The sequence below is a fragment of the Pantherophis guttatus genome, chromosome 1, assembly GCF_059756535.1.
Source record: "Pantherophis guttatus breed Tessera chromosome 1, ASM5975653v1, whole genome shotgun sequence".
Classification (NCBI taxonomy): Eukaryota; Metazoa; Chordata; class Lepidosauria; order Squamata; family Colubridae; genus Pantherophis; species Pantherophis guttatus.
Window position 1 is genome coordinate 124,665,133 of NC_142063.1, and position 25,530 is coordinate 124,690,662.

The window sequence follows — 25,530 nt, forward strand, 5'->3', positions numbered from 1 at the left end:
CTTGAGTGTGAATTGTGGGTTGACCCCAAACAAACATATAAGGCAACTGTGCGGGACAACAACTCAGCGGAAGGTGCCTGGGGTTGGTGGATGGCTTGGAAGTGGCCGGATCGACGTTGCTTTCCCTCCCTCCCTCTCTCTCTCTTGCCTTGGGGTCCGACGATTTTGAATTTCCTGATTCCTCCCCCCCACCCACATCCCCGAGGAACACAACGTCCCTTCAAAGATTATTTATCCGAATTGCTCCAGAAACTGGGAGAGAGAGAGAGAGAGAGAGTTAAGAGTTAATAAGCTGGTGTCTCGTCTGCTGGCAAAAGACGGCGAAAGATCCCCATGACTTTTTTTTATCATTATTATTATTATTATTATTTTATTCTTCCTTTCCTTATTTTGTGAAGCTGTGCCACGGCAATAGCAGACATACTCAAAAATTATATGCGTTTCGAAGACCCAATGGCTGTCCTGAATGAAGCGTGCGGTGTTGCGTTGCGTCCTATTATATTAGCCGGAGAAGCAGCAGCAGCCGCAAGGATTACGTTATTCTTTAGAGGGAGTGAAGAAGCGACAAAAAAAAAAAAAAAAAAAAAATTAGGTTGCCTGAAGGCATGCTGGGGTCCCCCAATTTTAATTACTTAGTTGCAGAGATAAAAAAGATGTTTTGAAAATAAGTAGCAAAGGCTTGGGAATGGTTTATAATATAAAAACAATGTATTTTTCTAGAGCGAAATTAAGACAGATGAAATGTTACGTTTAAAAAAAATTAAAAAGCCCCCCCCCCGCCCTTTACCTTAAAGCATGTTTTCTATAGCTATACTGAGAATTAAAAATGAAACTAGAATTATATTACTTTATCTGTTCAAGAGATGCATATCTATATATTGAGTTAGCTCTGTAAGGATTTGATGGGGCAATATCACAATCTCAGAGCAGCCACTTCCGCACGGACATGGGTAATGTAGCATAGTAAAACGTTGATAAATCATAAAGATATTTTAGGAAGACACTTTGCAATTTTGTTTTACAATTCTGAAGTAAACCTTTGGGAAGAGGAAAATATGATAGTCTACCTGAATACCTCATGTAAAACTGCCTTTTCCCCTTTCTCATAGGAAAAAAATGTATTAAGCTAGAAGTTGAGGTTCAGAATGCCATTCAGAAAAATAGAAAGGAATAGTGATAGTACATGTTATATAGAGATTCCAATGTGCAACTTTAAAGTATGAAAAGAGTCTTAAATATTAAAATTAAACTAGACCACTCTATTGATATATTAAATTATTTGTGGTTATGTATTAATGTAGAAAATTATTTCTTGCTTATCAAAATTCCAATCTATCTGGATTCTTTCTATGCCTAGCTTACATACTTGCTAAATGTACTCCATGCTATGTTGTCACTTGGAAAGAAAAATGATTATATGTGGACTATAATTTTAAATTTAGATATTGCTAATTCATGTGAAAGTAATAGTCATTTGCAAAAGTAATATAATTAGAATTTTAGAAATATAAAATAGTAAAACAGTGTAACTTCAATAATGGCTTTCTGATTTTTGAAAATCCAAAACTATAGTTTGCATGTATTAACTGAAAACCAAATAAAATAATTATATATATTTTATGTTAATATTTTTAGGTTACAATATTTTTTATTTTGTATTAACTAAGGAAGCAATATATTTGTACTTTGAGACATTTGCAAAATCTTCAGTGTATTATACCAGGAAGTCAATAAATGATACCCATCAGATGTTTTGGACCACAGTTTTCAAACTCCTTGGCCATATTTGGATGTTGATGGAGGTTGTATTCCCCTCAAATAGAAAGCACATGAAGTTACTTACTGCAATTTAGTTGTGCACCACTTTTTATAATATAAATTAACCTTGGTATGTGATATGGCTTTATTAGTATAATCACGTTATATAAAGATACGTTTATGTTTATTTGATTTTTATCTCACCTTTATTACTTTATAAGAAACTCAAGGTGGTGAACATGCATAATACTCCTTCCTCTTATTTTCCCCAGCAACAATAACCCTTTGAGATGTGTTGGGATGAGAATAAATGACTGGCCCAAGGACACCCAGTTTCATGCCTAAAGCATGATTAGAACTCACAGTCTCTTCATTTCTAGGCCAGCACCTTAATCACTATATCAAACTGCTGTATATTAACCCTATCATAATTTTTCCTAGGCTCTGCATTGATCTGGATTCAAAACGTACAATGTGTCTCAGTGCATACAAATGGGCATGCAAGAAGCAGCTATTGGAAACACCTTAAAGTAGCTATGTCTTTTCCTGGGCTCATGCAATTGCTTTCTTCAGCTGCAGACAAACCCAGGAAAAGACATTGGTTTAAAATGTTTCTGCTACATGTGAATTAATGGATATCCTGAATTGCATTTTTCCTTTTGAATTCAGATAACTGCTCAGCTCTTACACTTCTATTCATTCTTTTTAATTTTATATTTAATACAATTTTTTCTCAATACATTTTATGGAATAAATTCAAAGTTTACATTGTAGCAGTCATTTTAATGATAAAACATACTTAGGATGTTTCATTGGAAGCCACATTACAAGTTGTATGCTTTGGAGGAAGTCACTTAGTTAAACGATACTTTTTGAAGTATCTCAGTGAGTGGCAGCAATCTAGCTGTCCTTGAGTGATCCTGGAAGTAAGCAGAGTTGACTCTTAATATGTGGATGGGTGCTCTCTGATTATTTCACAGCAAGATTGACAATTTTTAAAAAATTCTAAGAGGAAGAAATGATAGATCACTTCCATAAAGTTGCCAAGAAAACTGCATGGATAGAATTACAGGATGGAGTTTGACTTAATAATATATTCTAGTTGTTTTAACTCTTGATTTCATTATGGTTAAAGGCTCTTTTGCCATGTCAGGCAATTAATATTTGGGAAAGATTTGTTGTATTGTCATGTTCTGCTTTTATTGAAAACATGTTATAAACATATTGAAATTAGACCTTTTGATGTTTTGTTAACAATCAGGGATGTATTCAGTTCAATTAAAAGTGATCCACATGTGCAAACAGGTTTTTCTGCATCCTGTTATATAGTATAGTTATCACATCTGCTTAATTAAGTGGTTGTGGTGGTCTATTATCTGTTATTCTATAAGTCTGCTCAGTTTTCTCCTGTACTAGAGCTGGAAAAGGTAATAACAAAAACCATTGGATTGGATGAAATGGGAGGTGTCAGTGTCAGGTTACCTGTTTATATGGATTAAGTTGAGAGGAAGGCAAAGAGAAGAGAACTACCTCATTTATATGATAACGAGTCAATGAAAAGGCATGGAAATGAACTGCTTTTACCTTGTGGAGGCTACTCTCAGTATAAGATTGAAAGATGACAAGTATTTGTTTAAAGAACGCTATGGGTTTAAAGCTAAACTGAAGACCTTTTAGAGAAATATTGCTAGTAACAAGCACTTTTATTTGCAATTTAATTGGGGTTCAAATCTTTTTTAACCTTTAGTTTGGGGAGAAAAACATTTCTTTAGAGTTATTCTGCAAATACCTTTTTTTTTCAAAAGGCAAAAGATGCATTTGTATTTTGTAAATATCTCTTTTTACATTTATGCTTTTGGGACTACAGTACCCATATTATGTGATGCTGCAAAATATTATGTGGATTACACAGAATAACAAAAGCCTATTTTCCCTTTTCTAGTTCCCATTTCTTGTAGATCCAGAAAATTTTAGAGATTCAGGCTAAGAAGTTGAATCATCATTTTTGAGTGTGAGTGTGTGTGATTCAAAACATAACTTACTAGTTTTTAAGAATCTAAATATGACAATATTTTTTTATTTGACTTGGATATATTTCAAAAAGATACTGGAAGGATTAAATATTACAAAAACACTTCAGGGTTTATTTGGGTTGCTTTCTATCCTTCCGGATTATTGTAGAATTCTTAAACTAGTCTGATTTTGAATAGGGGATATGTTGTCTGCATTACATTAAAACTGGACTACAACAGAACTATATCACACAACTAGACCTGTAGACCACTTTCTCAGAAAATGACATATCCTTTTGTCTTCCTATGTTGTTACTTGCTCATGTAGCTCAAGAGAAAAGAATAGAAGAAAATGAAAAAAAAAAACATTGTGTACAATATTGCATTACATGGTTGAGTTTTATTGGTATTACTATTTTGGATTGGATTGAAATTTAGAGTAAATGAATATGTTTAATATGTTTGTCATCTAAAGTTTCATCTCATTGACTTCTGTAGATTTAAATACTTCAAAACATAAAATTGCTTTTTGTAAAATGTATTCATTGTGCATTGTTCTAGCATTTAGGTATATAGAGTCTGAATACATATGACATGATTTGTTTCTTTTGCTGCCTGAAGAAAAAAAAAGGGGGGGTGGAATCTTCTCCTTGCTCAACCATTGAAACAAGTAGCATTGGAAAGTACTACTCCAGTTAGATTTGGTATGCATCCTCCATAGTTTCGAACAGTGATGGCTAACCTTTTTGCCATCACGTGGCAAAAGCGGGGGGAGCGCGGGGGGATCGTGCACATGCGTGCCCACACCCATAATTCTATGCGCCCCACCCCCCATGCATGTGTACACACCCCACCCGCACTTCCCCCGCTTTTGGCACGCAATGGCCCAGTGGGCCCAGTAGGCCCGTTTTTCGTCCTCCCCAGGCTCCAGAGGCTTTCTAGGAGCCTGGGGAGGGCGAAAACGGCCTTCCCCATCCCTGGAGGCCCTCCGGAGGCTGGAAACGTCCCATTTGCTGACTTCTGATGGGCCCAGAAGGCCCGAAAATTGGCTGGCAGAGCTGAGCTCACATGCCCACTGATATGACTCCGCGTGCCACCTGTGGCACATGTGCCATAGGTTCGCCATCATGGGTTTAGGAGAAAACTAGCAGTCTGCTTCTGCTATAAACATGTAATCACCACAAATGTATCTTGTATGTACAAGGAAGCCAGAACTTGCTGCAATTTCCTATTATAGTGGCAAGCCAGTTAATGGAATTGCCACACCTAAACTCAATTAAAGGTAATTATAAAGTGCTGGGTTTCTTTTTTTCTTTTATATACATTGAATCCAATGATAATGCTCCTCCCCATACCATTGAGTTTTTCCTACAGTTGCTATGGGCTTGTTTTCTGGTAACTTGGGGTCAAGATTTCTCTGTAGTCACTCTGAGTTTCTGGAAATCTGTGCTGTGTTGAGGGGATTTGGACTTTTTGTAGCTTTCTAGAAAGCCCACATAAGGCATTGTATTAAATACATTTTAGTTGTTGATTATTTTATTTCTAATTTTAACTTTAATGTGTCTAATTTTAACTTTGGTCTTCTGATTTTTAGTGTATACTACAGAATGACTGATACATACTGTACAGGTAGTCCTCAATTTATGACCACAATTGAGCCCAAAATTTCTGCTGCTATGCATGACAGTTGTTGAGTTTTGTCCCATTATATGACCTTTCTTGCCACAGTTGGTAAGTGAATCACTGCAGTTGTTTAGCAACATGGTTGTTAAATGAATCTGGCTTCCTTGTTGACTTTGCTTGTTAGAAGGTCACAAAAGGTGATCACATGAGCCAAGACACTGCAACTCTCATAAATATGCCAACTTGCCAACCATCTGAATTTTGATTATCTAATCATGGGGATGCTGCAATAGTCATAAGTGTGAAAAACAGTCATATGTAACTTTTCAGTGCCGTTGTAACTTTGAATGGTCACTAAATGAATGGCTATAAGCTGAAGACTAACTGTAATATATTACATTTAACAAATGTACAATTTATTTCTTTATTGGATTTTTCCTTAGTAGCAATGCATCCATGTCTTTTTTGAACAGGTAACATATTGATCTTTGTGATCTACAATTCTACTGCACGTGCAGTTAACATTAAGGTATATATAGGATCACATCTACAAAAACATTTAAATCACCTATTGCTTCTTCCGGTACAGAGAAATTATGTTCCCCTTTTTTCTATGAAACTGCTGTTTTATATGCTGGTTGGGGAATAATATAGTTAATGGGAATAGTATAAAAAGAAACATGGAGGATTCAGTCCTCTTCAGTTGTGTTGATGTTGCTGGATAATTAAATCTCCCTTCTAATGATCCCGTTTTATTTTACTCTTTTGCTGCTGTATTGGGATTATAGCTAGTCCAAAAGAGATAGCACAAAAGTCCTTTATGGGTTGCATAAATCCTTTGGCTTGACCATCCTTTTGCTTACAGGAGAATCCAGAGAAACTGTTTTAATGTCACTACTATCACCAATAGTGGGCTATTGAAAAGGACTTGGTATTAAAAATTAATCTGCATCAGAGATTAATTGGTTGAAAAGAAGGCAAGTTTCCTTTCTAATAGGGAGGACATTTTGCAGAAAATTGATCTTGAATTACTGAGTTGAATTTTTGCAGAGTTAAGAGTGCTATGATAAATGGTTAAGAAAAATGGTTGTATCTGGCATTAGCAAGATTCTATTGTGATATTGAAAAGTAACATGTTTAGAAGAAAACTTGTATATATTGAACTTAGTATAGTACATATATGTTAACGATGATTTGTTAAAGAAGGTGTCAGACATCTTCCTAAATATTACTGATTTAGGTTCCTTTTTTTTTATCTTGGGTCCTTTTATTTTCAAATTGACTAATCATAAGCTTTCAGTATGACTGTCTATGCCACCTCTTATCCACACTATAAACATTAGTGAACAAGCAAATCTTTCTTTGGAGTCTAACAACTGTTCTTTCTTTTGTACCATGTGCATTCTGGTGCCATCACTGCTTGTAAAATAATAGAAAGCCACCAATCATACTGCTTTTAACCAAACTGCTATAACATAATTATGTATAGAAGAATAATGTTTCAAGTAGGCAAATGGAAACCAAGGTATAACAGGGAATGGTAAGGGTAAGAAATTATAACTAATCAATTGTTTGATGAGATGGGAGCTATAAAATTTGAAGAATAAAAAATAAAACTTTTGGCTCATAATTCATAATGTTGCCTGTCTCTTGACTAAATTTGATGACATCATAGCTGCAGTAGTGTTTTCTGAAATACTAATTGTATCTCATTCATTTCAATGGTTAATGAATAGCAAATTTAATGTGCCAAGACTGTAACTCTTAACAGCTTTAAAGAAGTGGTATATAGATTGTCTGTTTGATTGGTTAACAATTATTGCTGAATTAAATATTAAAATGTGAAAAAATGTTAGCTTATTGTAGAACAATACGGGTAGTCATCAACTTACAACCATTTGTTTTGTGACTGTTTGAAGTTACAAAGGCACTGAAAAAAAATATGACAGGTTTTCACACTTATGGCCATTTCAGCATCCCCAGAATTACATGATCAAAATTTGGGCACTTGGCAACTGGCTTGTATTTATGATAGCTGTGCTGTCCTGGGGTCATGTGATCATCATCTGTAACCTTCCCGGCTGGCTTACAAAAAGTAAAGTCAATAAGGGACACTAGATTTGCACAATTCACTTTACAACAAAAAGGTTGTAAAATGGGGCAAAACTCACTTAGCAACTGTCTTGCTTAGCAATGGAAACTTTGGATTCGGGGATGGTCATAAGTCAAGGACTTCCTGTAGTGTAATCCATCTAAGTCAGGGGTGTCAAACTCAGTTTCATTGATGGATGCATCAGGGTTGTTTTTGACATTGGGGGGCCAGGGTAGGTGTGGCTGGGGTGGGTGTGGCCAGCTTGATGTCACTTATGTCGGGGGGCCCTGTGGTGGCCCAAGCACTCTGCTAGCGAAAATGGGCTCCCGAGCTCCATTTTCAGCTGCAATGGCCTCCTGCAACCCTCTGCCAGCGAAAACAAAGCTCCGTTTTCACTGGCAGAGGCACTGTGGGCTGGTCCTTTGCTGTTTCCAGGGCAGCCCTGCGGGCCAGATTTAGACACCCCGCGGGCCGGATCGGGCTCTCAGGCCTTGAGTTTGACACCCCTGATCTAGGTGTTCCTAATTACATCTCATGTTAATGATAAAGGAATTCAATAATACCTTACAATAGTTAATAATGCTTTGGTTGAAGAAATTTTTCTGTTGACATTCAGTGTCATTATGTGATTCCTCTTTTTGTAAACTCAGGAATGGGGAAGATACAGTATAGTATTCCATAGCTGCTGAATTTCAACCTAGAGTGTCTTAGCCAGCGGTTCTTCATTTGTAAGGTGCTCCAACCCATTGACTAGTTCACACATCACCCTAAGCCATAATGTGGCTTATCATGTAAGTCCAACCAATTGTATTTTATTTGACAAGCAACTTTGCAATAAAGAATAGCTTTTAAGAGGCCAGTCACTAGATTCAATCCAGACTACTTATGGGTGATTTTAAAGTATCCCATTGGATACGTCTTCTATCAAAGAAGAGGGGAAAACAATTTTAGTTTGAAAAGTTGTTCTGAAATTTTTTTCCAGAAAGTTTGAGCTTTCTACTAAGTAACATAAGTAAATGTTGCTGCAGGCTGAATGTATTATGAAAATCATCCCTTCCCCCTTTACCTTATTTCATTTTAAGCTTTTGCTTAATAGATTTCATTTCATTTTGTTTCACTCTCGTGGAATCTCTTGCCATCTGGAGATGTGGGGATTTATTCTAGGACCTTATACATTGAAAAGGACTACAATGTTTTTGTCAGCCTCAGCTGGAACAAACATTAGCTAAAACACCTGATATGCACATCTGCTCAAATGCTTTTCATGGGACTGTACAAGGATGTCAAAGGGCTCAGTTGCTCCTTCCCCAATAAAGAACAATCCTCAGGTTCCTAGTCTACATTTTAAAATTTAAAAAAAAAATTTAAAAAAATCAAAGTCATTCAAGAAACCACTGTATGAGGCACACCTCGAAATTATGACACAATCTTTCTTCAGAACCAAATGTGGAAGAAGGTGGAAAGTCTCATCCTGTTCCCATGTTAATTTCTCAATAGCCCTTGCTTTTGGTAGGTCTTAAGGGTGGAGAAGTGAATGGGAGTTCTCCTGGAAGGTAAATGCTCCTTTTCTTACATTTAAAATAATCCCAACCCTCTGAAAAGTCAGAAATTGTCCTGAAAGAAAAAAAAATGACTTCAAACAGTTTGGGAAGGGGATGGTTAAAGGTGGGAATGTAGTAATGATTTCCAAAGTTCACTTATTCCCATTTTCACCCATAACTTTCCTGCATACCAAAAACAAAAAAAGAAGTAAAGCATTTTTGGCCATTCTTTATGTTAGAATCACCAAAAATACCTAATAGTTTACTAAGACTGTTTCTTTCATAGAATATAACACATGGTAAGTAATCAACTAAAAGAATGGACAAGTGTGGATAAATGGTGGCATATTCTGCAAGTACAAGTATGTGCTGTGTAAAAGTTTTGTCTCTTGAGAAAGTTTTCTTAATATGCTTGCTGATGATTTTAAATCTTTGGTTGCACAGTGCCTTTCCACTTATACATACCAATTTCCCTAGCAAGATGTTAAACCAGTGGAAAAAAAGAGGTGCAGAGCATGGTATAAAATTCTATAACCCAAATGGAAATATTCTCATGCATTTATTCTTAAGCACTATGTTACTCAACCATGTTTGCTTTCTTGTCTTGTGTGTGCAGTGAAAGAATTGTATCCATTTTGCTGGTTTTTTAAAATGCTGATGGATATCTTGCAGACAAAGAGGTAGAATGCATTAAAGCATAAGAATTAGCATTTGTTATATTGTGCACCATAATTTTGCCCAAGTTAAAAGCTCATCTTAGGGCTGAAGATGCCATTCAGCTTCAACGCAATGTAATACATCTAACTTTGCTTCTAATGTTAGGCAGATCCTTTTCATTTTGCACAAGATGTTGATAGTCTGTTTAAACCATAATAAAACTACCAACTATTGCAGGTTTGGAAGTTGAAGACAGGATGCACAATTAGAATTACCATGCAGCATGAGGGTAAATGTATGAGTAAAGACAAAGATTTTAGCAGGAAAATATGTGAGTGGTTTTAATGGGAAGAAATCTTGGCATGTTTCCAAACTTTCTGGTATAAATTAACTGGTGCAAATTGCATAGTACCATGTTTCCCTGAAAATAAGACCTGGTCGTATTTTCTTTTGGCCTCTGAAATAAGCCCTAGGGCTTATTTTGGGGGGAAGTCTTATTTCTTTTGAGTGCCAGTGCTGTGAGGTGGGGGGGGGATGGAGCCCTGACATCTGCCTTGCCTCGCTGCACCAGCCCACTTCTTCTAGCACCAGCACAACACTGGTGTAGGAGGCCGAGAGATGTGCTGGTGCTGCAAAGCAAGGCACTTGTTGGGGCCTGGATGGCCTGGCTGCGGGGGCCTGAGCAGTCCACCCTCCCCCCACCTTGTGGCAGTGGCACCGGTGCGTTGCTCGGCCTCCTACAACACATGGCTGCTGGTGCTGCCGCCACAAGGCAGTTTTCGGAACATGGATGGCCTGACTGCGGGGGCCCTGAGGTAAGTTGGTGTGCATGTGAGACAGTTCTACCCTCCCTTGCCTCGTCTCATCTCGTGTTGGCAGCACTGCAAGCAACCAGACAGAATGGGCAGCCGGCTGGCTGCACAGGTGCTTAAGTAGGGTTTATTTTGGTGAGTAGGGCTTATGTTGGGTGCACATACAGAAAACATGCTAGGTCTTATTTTCAGGGAAATACAGTAGCAAATTCTTGGGTGAAAATTATCAATTGCTTAAAGTGACAGAAACCAATATTTAAGTTTTACAAATGTCTACCCTTGATATCATCTGTTTATAATTCAGTTTTTAGGTATGCAAAATTGTGTAGCATTTCTTAAAGCTGAAGTTGGTTTGATAGTTAAGTTTTGTTACGGAGATTGCCTATACTGGACTGTAGTCATTAACAGTAGATTGCCTTATTTTGATGTTGCTCTTACCATAAGTGAGAGGATGGGTTTTTTTTGCCCAAAACCAACCCTTTGCATAATCCTTCTGGACTCATGACTTCTGCTGAAAAAGCAGGTATCAGTCATGGCTAGAAGGGCCTTTAATTATGCTACCAGTTGTACCCATTCCTCTATCAAGGGCCCTGCTCATGGTTGCTGATGCCCTGGGCCTTCCCAATTGGACTATTGCAGTGCACTCTACATGAAACTGCCCTTGAGGATTATCCAGAAACTTCACTCACTGCAAAATGTAGCAACACAAGCAGTTATGTGTGTTTCTGGTAGAACATATAGCAATAGCATTTAGACTTATATACCACTTTATAGTGCTTCACAGCCCTCTCTAAGTGGTTTACAGAGCTCGCATATTGCCCCCAATAATTTGGGTCCTCATTTTATCCACCTCGGAAGGATGGAATGCTGAGTCAACCTTGAGCGTGGTCAGATTTGAACTGCCAAATTGCAGTCAGCTGGCAGTCAGCAGAAGTAGCCTGCACTACTGCATTCTAACCACTGCGTCACATGTTACATCTCTACTATATGAGTTGCCTTGGTTACCAGTTTGTTTCTGGGTCTAATTCAAAGTGTTGGTGTTGACCTGTAAAGGTCTCCATGGCATGGGACCAGATTATTTAAGGGACCACTGTCTTTCCTTCTTTCCATAATCTACCCTTTCAAATCATCAAACTCATAAATCACCAATTCATTTTTTTTCTTTTTTCAACAAAAAGCCCATAAGGGGTTTCCAGTTACTAATGAATGAAGTAGTTGTCCTTTTTTCTAATTAGATTAGTCATTTTGCCATCTCTGCTTATTCTGTCATCTTCAACAGCCATTCCTCTGTTGGTATTTCAGAGTCTTTCCATTTTTGTGCACATAATTTAGAAGGCCGCATATAGGTCAGTTATGTTTATGGTGAGGTTTGGACAGTGAATTGATTAATTGAAATGGGGAAGGTACAATTTAAAAGAATGGAAAGCTAGAGTAAAGATTAGTAAGAAAAGGATACAATTAGGGAGCAAAGGCAAATTCACTTAACATAATATGAAAGTTGAGAGGTGTATGCAAAAAGTAAAAAATAATAGATTTTTTAAATATGTCCCCTAAAGCACTGACTTTGGAAGACTTCTGATTAATTTCTTTTAACTAGAAGATAGACATGTTGGTTATTCCTTCATCTAATATCCTTGCCATTTCAAATAAGGAAAGTTGGTTTACAAATTTACTGAAAGCCATAATTAGTTTTCAGATTTTGCAAAGAATTGTTAGATTTATTATTCAATATAAAAAATGGAAATAGCCAGGCCAGGTAGGGTAAAGAACTCTTTTTTCTTTCTTTCTTTTTTGGGGTGGGGGGCTTCTCCTTGGCTGAAGTGAGCAGTAAATGATAAATCTTTCTGGCTTTACACAGTAAAATGTGTTTCTGTGCTAGGGCTTAACAGAACAGTGACTAGTGTAGCTAGTTAAGAAACTTTATTGTATTCATGAAAGAAATGGATTTTTGCTAGTGTAAGATGTGTTTCCTATACCCATTGTAGCCTTTTCTTCCTATATTTCTCACAAATTAACAGATTGTGCTGTACTTAGTAGCCTTGAAGTGAGAAGCTATTGAGTATTTACATAGCTGCCAACTCTAGTCTGAAACTGTTGACTCAACGTACTACCCATAAGTAAAGATTCAGAACATAAATCCTGTCATATAATACATGGTGACATGTCTCCTTGCACAGTGCATAATGGGGGAAAAGATGTTCAGACATTGCATAATAAAGGAAACTGGATATCATTGTTTTAATAAAATCAATTTCTGCAACTTTTCTCAGTAGGTCTTAATATATTTTATAACTTATGCAATATGTTTGCACCAGAAGATCTTATTTCATTTTTCCTGAAATATACGTGTTTTCCCTGAAAATAAGACCTATCCTGAAATCAAACCCTAGGTTGCTTTTAATACATGTGCCCAATATAAGCCCTAACCCCAAAATAAGCCCTAGTTAAGATCCCACCCACTCTGTTGCACCTGGTTGCATGGGATGGTGTGAGGCGCATGGGTAAAAATCAAGCTGGGGGGGATGGGGAGTGGAGCTGCGCCATGTGCCCCATACCCACTTATCTTCGGACAAGTGCAGCCAGGCCTTGCACACCCTGACACCTGCCTCGCGGATCCACTTCTGCAGCCACTTGTGTGCGTTGCCCTAGCTTCCGTTTCACTGTCAGAGGTCTTCAGGAAAGGCCTTGGCAGCCAAGAAATGAGCTCTGGATTGACACGTGCAACACCACCTGGCCTCTGTTTTGCTGTCGGAGGCCTTTGGGAAAGTCCTCTGCAGCTGAGAAAAGAGCTCCGGATTGATATGTGTGGCGTCCCCCGATCTTCATTTTGCCGTCAGAGACCATCAGAGCTAATTTCTTGGCTGCAGAGGCCTTTCCTGAAGGCCTCTGACAGCAAAACAGAGGCCAGGGGTGCTGCACATGAGCGGTGGCAAACAGCTGCAGAAGAAGTGGGATGGCAGCGGCCACACGGGCTCCTGCTGGGCGGGGCTGTCATTGCCACTGCCGCAAGTTGAGATAGTGGAAGACATCCCCTGAAAATAAGACCTAGTGTCTGTTTTGGGGGAACCAAAAAGGTCTTATTTTCAGAAAAACACAGTACATGTATCTGTAGTACTCAATTTTTGCAAGTCTCACGGGTTCTTGGCATAATCCCATATTCCTGGAAAGGGATTTTACCTGTATTTAGTTCTCCAAAAGCTTTTCAGCATTTTGTTACTCATTCTTCTTTTAATCTCCTTTGTCTTTTTAAATAAAAGAATAAAACACATTCTTAACTAGGAGAGAAAGCATTGCATTTTATAGGACTTTGGCTTTCTGTGAACGTTTCTGTCACCATGAAGTTTATTTGTAGTAATAAATTCAAAATGTAATGATTTTGTGAATAATCAGTAGATTCTAAAGAGTTTCTCACAGAAGTAAATAATAATAATAATAATAACAACAACAACAACAACAACAACAACAACCTTATTGTCATTGTACGTGTATACACAGTATACCCATACAACAAAATTCACTTAACACCCAAAGACCAGGTCCAACACACATAACAATCCCCAAACACACTCCCACCCACCACAGTTCCCCACCCAAACAACAGACCAAGTAATGCTGTCCAACAGCTCACTGATGGTGGCCCTTTAGTTCATTGTTGAGTGCAATTATAGCTCTGGGATAAAAACTATTCAGAAAACGTGTGGTCCGAGTTTTAATTGTTCTGTATCTTCTGCCAGAAGGCAACAGTCCAAAAAGATTGTAAGCAGGATGGGAAGAGTCTCTGAGAATGTTGTGCAACTTCCTCAAACAGCGAGATTTGAAGATGTTGTCCAGGGCTGGTAGCTGGAACCCGATGATATTCTGGGCAGTTTTAATGATTCTCTTTAGAGCTTTTTTGTCCGCTACAGAGCTGCTTCCATACCATGAAAGAACGCCATATATCAGGACACTCTCAATCGTGCTGCAATAGTAAGACAGAAGTAGATGCTGAGATAGATTTATCTTCCTGAGCATTCTCAGGAAGTACAGCCTCTACTGTGCCTTTTTCTATATCCTACTAGACTTAAATATATACTTAAAGTACAATTCTGCTAATCATTTTAATTGCATGGCTTAAAGTTTACTTTCAAGTAAACAACACTAAATCAATAAGACATTCTTCTGAGTACATATTTATGGAATGTAAATATTTGTAATTAACCTTTGGAACAACTTTTTCTTATTTGCTAAGAGGAGCAATGCAATATAAATACAACTAATCTTTGTGCCATTGTTATATTTTTGGCTGTTTTGAATTAAATATATTTAGTTATCCTGTTTTTTTTTCCTTACTGGAAGCTTTCTGCTCGTTATGGTGTATGAATGAAGAAGAAAGGAGCTCCAATGATAACAGCTTGTCATAGCAAATTGACTAATCCTAGTTACACTTTTACTTATTTATTTACAAATATTTATATGCTGCCCTTCTCCCAAAGGACTCAGGGTGGCGAACAGAAGTTAAAAAACATACAATAATAAAGGAAAATCCTAGTTAAAACCAATTAAAACAGGGACAAATAATAAAACCCAAGAATCAGAATCAGCCCATTTGTTGAAACAGCCATGTCTTTAGGCCTCGACTTTTGTTTAATTGGCTTGATTAATTGAGAGAAAGCTTATAATGGGAGAACAATACTTGCAAATACTTATAGCATTTTATAATATTTATGTATTTGCATTTGATATAAAATGAAATGCTTCCTTATTTTCAAATAACAGCTAGTGTTATGTGGGTTTGTATGCATACACACCTATTCCTGTCTATATAAGAGAATTGCCCAATTCATATTTACTATTACCTGCACTACATAATAACACTATAATCAGTTTTATTCATTGACTATGTTGACTCTGCTATAATGCCAATTAAAATAAATACCAGGATAAATTGATGTGATATTAAAGAATATTAATACTGGTAGTACTAATAATGCAATTGTTTTAGATATTTTGCTAGTGCAGCTGACCTTTCTTGACATTTCTGTCTGCTGTACACATGAAAATGTATTTTTTAAAGGTGGTGATACTTATGAGTGGTATTTTGTGGGACCTAGGAAATTTGTTGTAAAAATGGTTGTCTTTTAGCTGTTTGTACTTTAAAAGTTGGCTATGGAATGTGTGTCTTAATAAATGTTTATAGATTTGGTTAGAAATTTTTCACTCCATACATTTTATTGGATTCAAATTAAATTGAGAATTACTTCAAAACTTTCTATGGCATTGGTAATGGTTACTTGATCATTTAAAAATGCTCATATATATGGATTAAGTCTGTTCTATAAAATGTAGATTTATCTCTGTTATTATTCAGGCATATACCTAACCCTTCAGGTATGTCAGCTCTTCTTGTATTGCGCTAAAATATTTATATGAGTCACTTAATATAGCCACCCATATAGAGAACTCAACCAACCAGTTATCAGGCACATACCTATTTTATAGAAATAAAGGTGACAATATAATTTCTGTTATTTTTATTCATATATTAATGTAAAGATGAAAAATAATGTATGCTAACAGTACTTTTATTATAAGATTAAAGTATCCAAATCTTGCCAATTTGAATGTACTTCCCCACCTTCATCCCTTTATTTTGGAAGAACTAGGAAGTTATTTTATCTGTTGTCATGGTTGTGGTTTCTCCTCCTGTTCCTCAAGGTTATTCCTTCTTACCATTATATTCTTTTGTGAGAAATTAGTACCCCTCCATTTATCACTGTCTCAAATACCAAAAATTAAAATCAGATTCATCAGTTTTGGTACAATCTGATTAGAAGATTATTAGAGAAGATCTGGGATGAATTTGTCTTACTTAAACCTTAGGAATTTAGTTTGATTTGCTTTTTTGTGCAGTATCAGCATGTCTAGATCGAAAGAACTATGGGACATTCAGAAAGAAGGCAACATATTAGATGCCTGTAAATCTGGAAAAGGATTTTAAAAGATCTCCAGACAATTGGACATCACCTTGAAGAAAATCATCTACAAGCAGGGAAGATTTCAAACACCTGCCCATTTGCCCAGGCCAGATCATCCCAGCAAGTTCAGCCTGACAGCAGAACTCAGGAGGCTGAGAGAAAGCTCTGAGAACTCCAGAAATTAATCAGGCAGCTAAGGTAGCTCTTGCCACAGTGGAAGTCAAAGAGCAAGGGTTTAGAAAGAAGCTGCACAATGCTTCTCCTGCCTTGCTCTGCTTGCTTCAAACTCCCACCACCTGCCTATCTCCCACCCCATCTCTGCCCTTTTGACCGCCGTGAACTCCACTGCCCCCAGCTGATCATTGCTGTCTTTCTCCTCCTGATAATGTGTATCTAGATTGGCTCTTTGTAAGACTACTGCATATTTTGAAGAAGATAGCTATTATATTGTACATTGCCCAGAGCCCCTCTCCGAGGGAGATGGTAGGTTAAGAAATATGTTAAATAAATAAAATTCTAGAGTAAAATAAAAAGACAGGCAAGGAAAATAGACTATGAAACAGGTAACAATCTAGTCTTCCTGATTTATTTCTGGAACAATATCTGTTATGTCTCACTGAATATGGGAATTACAGTCAGAATACGAGATTTCTTACCCCTAATCTAATAATCTAAATACCTGATTTTTTAATTAGCACTGGAGAAGTTCCAAGATAAAAATCTTCATTCTCCACCTTCAAACCAATTCATGTACAGATATGTTAGGTAATCCTATTACTAAAATCTGTTCCAGATTATAAACAAAACAAGCTCATAGTCTAGGTAATCAACATTAACAGTTTCCAGAAGATGGTTAAAATGGGATATATTTTTTTTCTTGGTCTACCAGTTTCCACAAGAAGGATGGTTTTCCATAATTGTTTGGGATTCTTTCACCTATTTGATAAGGGCCAGTCACTTCGTTCAATATAAAATTGGGTTTTACAAATTACCTAAAGATACGCTTTGTTCTGAAATCATTTTATCAATATTTGCTAATAAGAAAAGTTTCTCTAAATTTGATTATTTTTTTCATTGCTTGTTTTTACCACTGCAATAGAACAGCTTGAATATTACTACCATATGCTTTGAAAATAAATACAATAGGACCAGATGCCTCAACTGTGTCTGAAACAATGTAATTGCCAGGATTGTCTGATCTTCTATTTTAGATCATTAATAAAAATGCCCAGTTGAAGGTCTTGAGATATCTATGTAGGAAACAATGCTTTTTATTCATTGTCTCAGTTTGAGCACAGTGGTGAATCTTAGCTGAATTAAAACATTTTATTAAGTCACACTTTGCTTAAAATATAACCTATTAGCTTGACGCCCATGCTTCGCTACGAAACTATGTGCTCAGTTTGATAAATTGACACTTAAAGCCTGAAACGTAATGTAGAATGTGTAACTCCATAGCATCAGAGCGTGTTAATATAAGGCAATTGGCAGTTGGAACAGAGGGGGAGGGGAGTAGAATGTCCCAGCCCACAGGCCGGATGAGTCATGCACTGGCCACACCCATGCCTGGTTTAGCGAAGGGGTAGCATCAGCGTGTTAGTATAAGGCAGGGGTCAGCAAACTTAAACACACAAAGAGCCACTTGGATCCGTTTCCCACAGAAAAAAAACACACTGGAGCCACAAAACCTGGGTGGGCGTGGCCAACTCGATGTCACTCACCCAATCACATGACCCCCCTAGCCACGCCTTCCCAGCCACAAAACCATTCTGTCTCCCCCCCTCTTCCTATCTCCCCCTCTCTCCCACCATGTCTCTCTTCCTCTGTATCTCTCCCTCTCTTCCCCTCTCTCACCGCTCTCTATGTATCACTCTGTATGTGTCTCTATGTCTCTCTCTCCCCCATCTCTCTCTCTCTGTGTCTCTCCCCCTCCCTTCGGGTGACCGTCCTCCTCCTCCCCCTCCTCTTGTGATGTCCTGGACGGCTGTGGCTAAGCCAGGAGCGTGTGCATTGGCGGGCAGACCCTCCCCAAATGAGCACCAAAGCACAGCAAAGGCACCCGCGGGGTGAGCGGCTGCTCGATTAGGAGGATCTTAACAGGATGGGGCGTCTTTCCTGCACTAATGCTCTGGCCATCGCCTTGCTGTTTCATCCCCCACCCCCAGCAGCTCTTCGGCTGAGTGCGGAGGGTGCAAACTCCAGCCTGAAGCGGCAGGAAGCAAAGGCTGCCTTACGTGCAAATGTGGCACGAAGGTAGGTACAGGGCAGCTTCTCTCCTGCACTCTCCTCCTCCTCCCACTCTCATGCCCTGGCCGGCTGTGGCTGAGCCGGGAGCATGCACACAACTGGGGAGACCCTCCTTAAGCAAGCTGCTGCCCACCCTGCATGCACCTTTCCTGAGCTTCGGCACTCGCTTGAGGAGGGTCTCCCTGCACGTGTGCATGCTCCTGGTTCAGCCACAGCTGGCCAGGGCATCACGAGTGTGGAAGAGCCATACTCAAGGGGCCAAAGAGCCGCATGTGGCTCGCGAGCTGTGGTTTGTCGACCACTGGTATAAGGCAACTGGCAGTTGGAACAGAGTTCTTTTCAGGTGGGGAGGGGGAGTAGAACGTCTAACTCCTTAGCATCAGAGTGTGTGAATATAATACTGTATATGAAATACTAATGATCTGACGGTCATTTCGAAAAATCCTTTCTTAGCGAGCACCTAGAAGCCAAGAGGAACATACGTACCAAATTTCAAGTTTGTAGGCTTTACCGTTCTGGAGATTTCGTGATGAGTGAGCATAATGAATAAAGTTGGGTTCATACACTGCACTAAACAAAACTAAACAAACCACATTGTGGCTTAATAATATATGTAATATTAGTTTATCTTAATATGTAGTTTAGTAAAGCATTTCTGCAAGCTCTGTTGCTAAGGCAATAAGGGGTAAAACATTTTCTAAACCCAGAATGTCTGAATAACGTTCAGAAGCAGATCACACAACTATTTCCCTAATTTACTGAAGTATAAGGTGGACCAAACACAACACGATCAGATTTTCAAGATTCACTGATATTATAATCAGTGTCAGTTAAAGTAGCTCCAACTTTCCTGTGGGGTTTATTTTTTAGTCTGGTCTACCTAGTAGAGCCATGTTTCTACAATTAAAATCTCCTTCTTCCAGAAATACAAGCATTGTGAGCTTTCCTGTATCTTGTTAAGATTAAACTTGAAATGGTAACAACTAATTATTAGGGGAATATTTTCCAAATAGATTTATGTTAATGTTAACTATATAAGACATATAAGTCATTTAATTGGTTAATTATATAATCAACTTTTCATACCGGTATTAGCATTAGACACTAAGATCTCCTTGCAATTAATACTTAGACATAAAATAAAAATAATTAAAACCCTGATTGAAAAAGCTATGTTTTACAATTTTGTATTAAAAGATCTTCAGCTTGTACAACACAAAGGACTGTAACTCCCATTGATGAATTTGTGGTAAGTGTCAGGAAACCTTTCTGAGGCAATTTCAGCAAACAAAGGGTAGTCATCTAGAAAGAGGCGTTGTGAGTAGCATGGAATCCAGCCCATCTATCTAGTGAACAGCCTTTTGTATTTTACTGGAAACAAAGTAGCAGCCAGTGCAATGGGTTGTCATTGAGTTGTTCCAGAAACCAACCTGGCTGCTGAGTTCTATAGAGTTGAACTTTTTGGATTAGGCACAGTAGCAGACCACATAGGTGTGTTTCAGTTGTCAATCAGGAAACCACTAACATGTGCATTCCAGATTTAAAATTATTTCATTAAAGTAATCATATCATCTAAAAGATAATAAAAAGAGAGAGTTGTTCAGAAGCATCTCCCAACTGTATATGTTATATTTTTGAGATTATGATGCCCCATTAAAAACACCTCTGGTAATCATGACATCTCTGGTCTACCAAATTCAAGTTTTCAGTTATTCAATCTACTGCTTTCCTGAATGACTACAGAGAGACATTCAGGAAAGCCAGATTATTGTTTAAAGATGTTACAGAAAAAAATAGATGGTTATTGTATAATTATCTTTTTGTTGTTATTTTAAAAGCAATGGTAAATAAATAACTCCGGGAAGGAACAGCTCTTATAACTACACAGACCCAGGAAACTATAGACTAATCAGACTAACACCAATACCTAGGAAGATACTGGACAAAATAATCAAAAAGAGATCTGTGAACATCTGGAAACAGAGTTATAACTAGTAGTCAGCATGAGTTTATTAAAAACAGATCATGCCAAACCAATCTTATTTCACTCTTTGACAAAGTGACTAAATTAGACCAGCAAAATACTGTGGACATAGTATATTTAGACTTCAGCAAGACATTTGACAAAATAGGCCACAACCTACTTCTTGGCAAGCTAGAAAAATGTGGGATAGACAGCATCACCACCAGATGGATTTGTAACTGACTGACAAATCATATTCAATGAGTAGTCCTTAATGGCACTACATCTACATGGAGGGAAATAAGCAGTGGGATACCACAAGGTTCCGTCTTAGGCCCAGTACTCTTCAATATCTTCATAAATGACTTAGATGAGGGAATAGAAGAGGAACTCATCAAATTTGCAGTTGACATTAAGCTGAAAAGAATAGTCAACATCCCAGAAGACAATCTCAAGATGCAAAAAGATCTTGACAGACTTGAACAATGGGCCCTATCTAATAAATAAAATGAAATATAATGTGGAGAAAAGCAAGATTTTTACACCTGGGCAGGAAAAACCAAAGGTACAAGTACAGATTAGATGAAATCTGGGTCAAAAACAGTAACTTCGAGAGAGACATTGGAGTCCTGGTGGACGATCATTAATAAACATCAATCAGCAGTGTGCGGTAGCAGCCAAAAAAGCTAATACAATCCTTGGTTGTATAAATAGAGGCATAGAATCAAAATCAGAACTATTAGTACCACTTTATAAAATTTTAGTAAGGCCACACCTGGAATACTGCGTCCAGTTTTGGTCACCACAATACAAAAAAGATGTTGAGACTTTGGAAAAAGTGCAGAGAAGAGCAACTAAAATGATTAAATGCCTGGAAACTAAAACATGAAGAATGGTTGCAGGGTTTGGGTTTGGGTTTGGCTAGCCTAGGGAAAAGAAGGACTACATGGGACATGATGGATTGAGGGAGATGATTGGCCCAAAGTTGCGCAGTTGGCTGGCATAGCTAAGGCATGACATGAACTCACGATCTCCTGCTTTCTAGCTTAGTGCTTTAACTGCTAGGGCAAAATGGCTCTATCTGTTCACAATAAATCTGTGTTCCTAATAACAGGAAAATAGATCTTAATTACAACCGTGTAATTAAACTATATGAATTGTATATAGTGTGCCTCTCATTTTATCAACAGATTTATCTTTTCTCCTGTGCCCTGCTTGGAGAGTCCAAGAATGGGTTAATTCTGTCTTGTTGGCCAGAGACTGAATTGCAATTTCTTTGGCTATGCCCCTTCCGCCCGGCTGAGCTCCAGTTTTTCAACTCAGTTGCCCTAGAGAGACACGGAAGAAGAAGAAAGAAGGAAGAAGAAGAAGAAGAAGAAGAAGAACCGAAGATAACACTGAGATGTCACAGGGAGGGGGCGACAGATGTACTAAATGTTTGTTTGTTTTTATAAAAAAAAATAAAAAGTTATATTTTTTTTAAAAAAATGTTTTATGAACAGTTAATATTATGCAAGAAATTTAAATTAATACTTTCTCTGGTGAATATTTTTTAATCAGTGCATGTTTCTGTTATATTTACATAATTTATGTTCATGTGAATGCTGTTCTGAATCTTATGAGTTGTTGATTTGAGATCTCATTTCATTCTTTGTCTTTGTGTGAATTAATTCATTTTTAATGTCCTTAATCCTCTTAGAGGCAGCTACATTTTTCATTTGCTGTTTGGTACATTATGCACCAATATTTGTATGTTCTGCCCTGTAAGAAATTAGTTATGTGTTTTAAAATGAGGTATAGTTAATTTAGCACTTCTGAATGTGTCCTAGAGATGCTTGGTTTTTGTGTTTTGTGTATGAATATGTGCATGTGTTTTAAAGGACATTCTTGTTTTAAAGTTTGCTAATATTCTTCGGTATAGTTTGCTTTCTGTAAACCAAGACCTCTAAATTGTAGTCTTTAATTTGAAACATTGAATATGGGCTAAATTAATTGCATGAAAAGTAGGCCATATGATATAATGCAAATACCGTATTTTCCGGCGTATAAGACGACTTTTTAACACATGAAAATCTTCTCAAAAGTCGGGTGTCGTCTTATACGCCGGGTGTCGTTCTCCTGTAACTAGGCAGACCAGCCCGAAAGGCTCTGACGAGCCTTAAATGGCTCTGACGATCCCAGCTCTGACGATCCCAGCTGAGTTCCCTGCAACTCAGCTGGGATCGCCAGAAACCATGTAAAAGGAAAAAAGTTTTTTCCCTTTTACTCTGAGGATCCCAGCTCTGAGGATCCCAGCTGAGTTCCCTGCAACTTAGCTGGGATCGCCAGAAACCATGTAAAAGGAAAAAAGTCTTTTCCCTTTTACTTTGAGGATCCCAGCTCTGACGATCCCAGCTGAGTTCCCTGCAACTCAGCTGGGATTGCCAGAAACCACGTAAAAGATAAAAAGTTTTCCCTCTCCAGCTTGCTTACCTCAGCTGCTAGTCCCAACGCTTGCCTTGCTTCGCTTGCCTGAATCTATTCCATCAGCAATCAGCAATCAGCAATCAAGCAAGCAGGGAGTTGTGGACTTCAACTCCCAGAATTCCTCAGCCAGCAAAGCAAAGCTGGCTGAGGAATTCTGGGAGTTGAAGTCTACAAGTCTTAAAGTTGCCAAGGTTAGAGACCCCTGTTCTATTGGGTAAGTTTTTTTCCCCTTTGGGAGCTTTAAAAAAAATAGTCAATTGGGTTTTTTTTAGTTGTTCTTTTTTAGACCTAGCCATTTAAAGTTTAGGAAGTTTTAAATTTAGCTTTCATATAAAAATAAAAATAAAATAAAATAAAATAATATTTGTGCAGCTTTCTGAGATTTAGTGTGTTTCTGTAGTGTTTCACTCTAACTACACAAACACACAAAATCTCACAAAGCTGTATGTGGAATTTTGTGTGTGTAAAGTGTGAAAGTTGGTTTTTTGGACTTTTTGTGGCTGTGTGAGGTTCCTGCTTGTTGCAGGGGCCATTTTGGGTCTAGCACAGCTGCTTTTACATTGTAGGTGAGCCAGTTGATGTTTTTTAATTTTTATTTGGTGTGCATTGGAAGAGGAGTAGTCTTATATGGCGAGTATAGCCCAAACCCTATATTTTAACAGGAAAAGTTGGGGGTCGTCTTATACGCCCAGTCGTCTTATACACCGGAAAATACGGTAATTGATTATGTACAGTTGTTAATGCTGTCTTAGTTGTCTTAGTCATCAAATTATCTAAACAAATCATTATAATGATAGTGAATATCAAATGAAAATCATCATAGACTTGTATTAATCCATTGTAATAAAACTAAAACTCCTTAATCCCCACCATATGGCAAATACCCTATCACTATAGTGTTACTTCATCTGAACTAATAGCAAAACTATAATGACAAAAATATATTATAATCTCAGATAGCAAAATTTATTCAAAATGTATATTCCTGATTGAGTTTGAGGGTTCCTTAACCTTTTTTGACTGGCACCCTGAATATACTGGAGTGAGGGTTATATTATGATTTACTGTACAGTTTTGATTTAATAATTGTTTTCCTATTGACTACTTTACTATTTCTTATAAAAGTCAGCTATGTTATTGTTACTAAAATACAACAAATGATTAGGAAGTTAGGCAATAGTACAGTATAATGAAAAATGTTGAGTAATTTTATTGGAAGTAAATAATCATTTTATAAAGAACAAATATTTGAAGAACAGCATGAAATTAAAGCAGCCATTTAATGCAATATTGTTTATAATTGTATAACCATGAAGGTGAACCTATGGCACGCGTACCCAAAGTGGCACGTGAAGCCATGTCACCTGGCATGCATAGCCTTGCCTGTTTGTCTTCCGGGTTTCTGGTACGCATGCGTGTGTGACAATCAGCTGTTCTTTGCACGTGTGGCAGTGCTGAAAACTAGTGTGCGCATTCATGCCAGTGAGCTGATTGTCGGGCGCACATGTGTGCTAGAACCTGAAAGTTCGGCTTTTCCAGAGTGTAATCCCTTCATGTGCATGGCAGTGCCGAAAACTGGCCTGCGCATGCGCGCTGGCCAGCTGATCATCGGGCGCGCATGCACACTAGAATCCGGAAGTTCAGCTTTTTCCGGAGTGAGGCCCCAACGAGCACGCACGTCCGTGCACGATGTTTCCAGGTTCTCCGTCACTGTTATATAGTAATACAGTATTATATTAATGAGATTTTTGACTTTATAATTATTATATTAAAACAATTCTTGATACTATATAAACTTTCAAAGCTTTTCAAACCATGGCTATTTATTTGAAAGGTGTGTCTTAAGTCATGCTCTGGCTGTGGTCAGTTTCTAAAATGGATTTTAGAATTGTACATGTGAAAAGCTATTTTATACATATATGTTGTAGAGAACACAAGTACATTTTTTCAGAGTTGATTTTCCATTTGATCCAGAATAAACTCAATGATTCTTTCTCTCTCCCTTTTTTAATTGTAGCACAGTGTTTTATCATTTTGGATCTCAATAAAAGAGGCCAACAATACTTAAAATGTTATCAACCCTATTTTCAACATCTATTTCGCATGGGATGCTTGGCCAGCTGAACTGAATCATATTCTCCAGGATGTAGCAGTCAAATTTAGGATTTAGTTTGTTTAAATATTTGACAATATTGTATGTTAGATAATGCCATATTGTTTTCTTCCAAAAGCAAGTTTATTTTGAGAAAGAATTATCTTGCTTTCATAATTTCAACTTTCCTTTAAACTTTGTCTTTAATAAAGAATTGTTGGCAACTTCTTTATTAGAACAATTATCGGTTATTCATGATTTTGAATTGAGGCATTTAACTTACTATGTTCTGCAAATGTATCTAAAATACAGG

General features: G+C 37.6%; 1 protein-coding gene and 1 long non-coding RNA gene across 5 annotated transcripts in view; one reads left to right on the plus strand and one right to left on the minus strand.

The window, feature by feature from the left end:
* Window positions 1-25,530, plus strand: part of PTPN4 (protein tyrosine phosphatase non-receptor type 4) — a 91,997-nt gene that overhangs the window by 1,117 nt on the left and 65,350 nt on the right. The window lies entirely within an intron of this gene.
* LOC117668402 (uncharacterized) overlaps window positions 14,370-25,530 on the minus strand; it is a 44,320-nt gene continuing 33,159 nt past the window's right edge. Inside the window, exon 3 of the long non-coding RNA XR_015731101.1 lies at window positions 14,370-14,453. This is a non-coding gene — a long non-coding RNA (uncharacterized LOC117668402). The remainder of the gene's footprint in view (window positions 14,454-25,530) is intronic.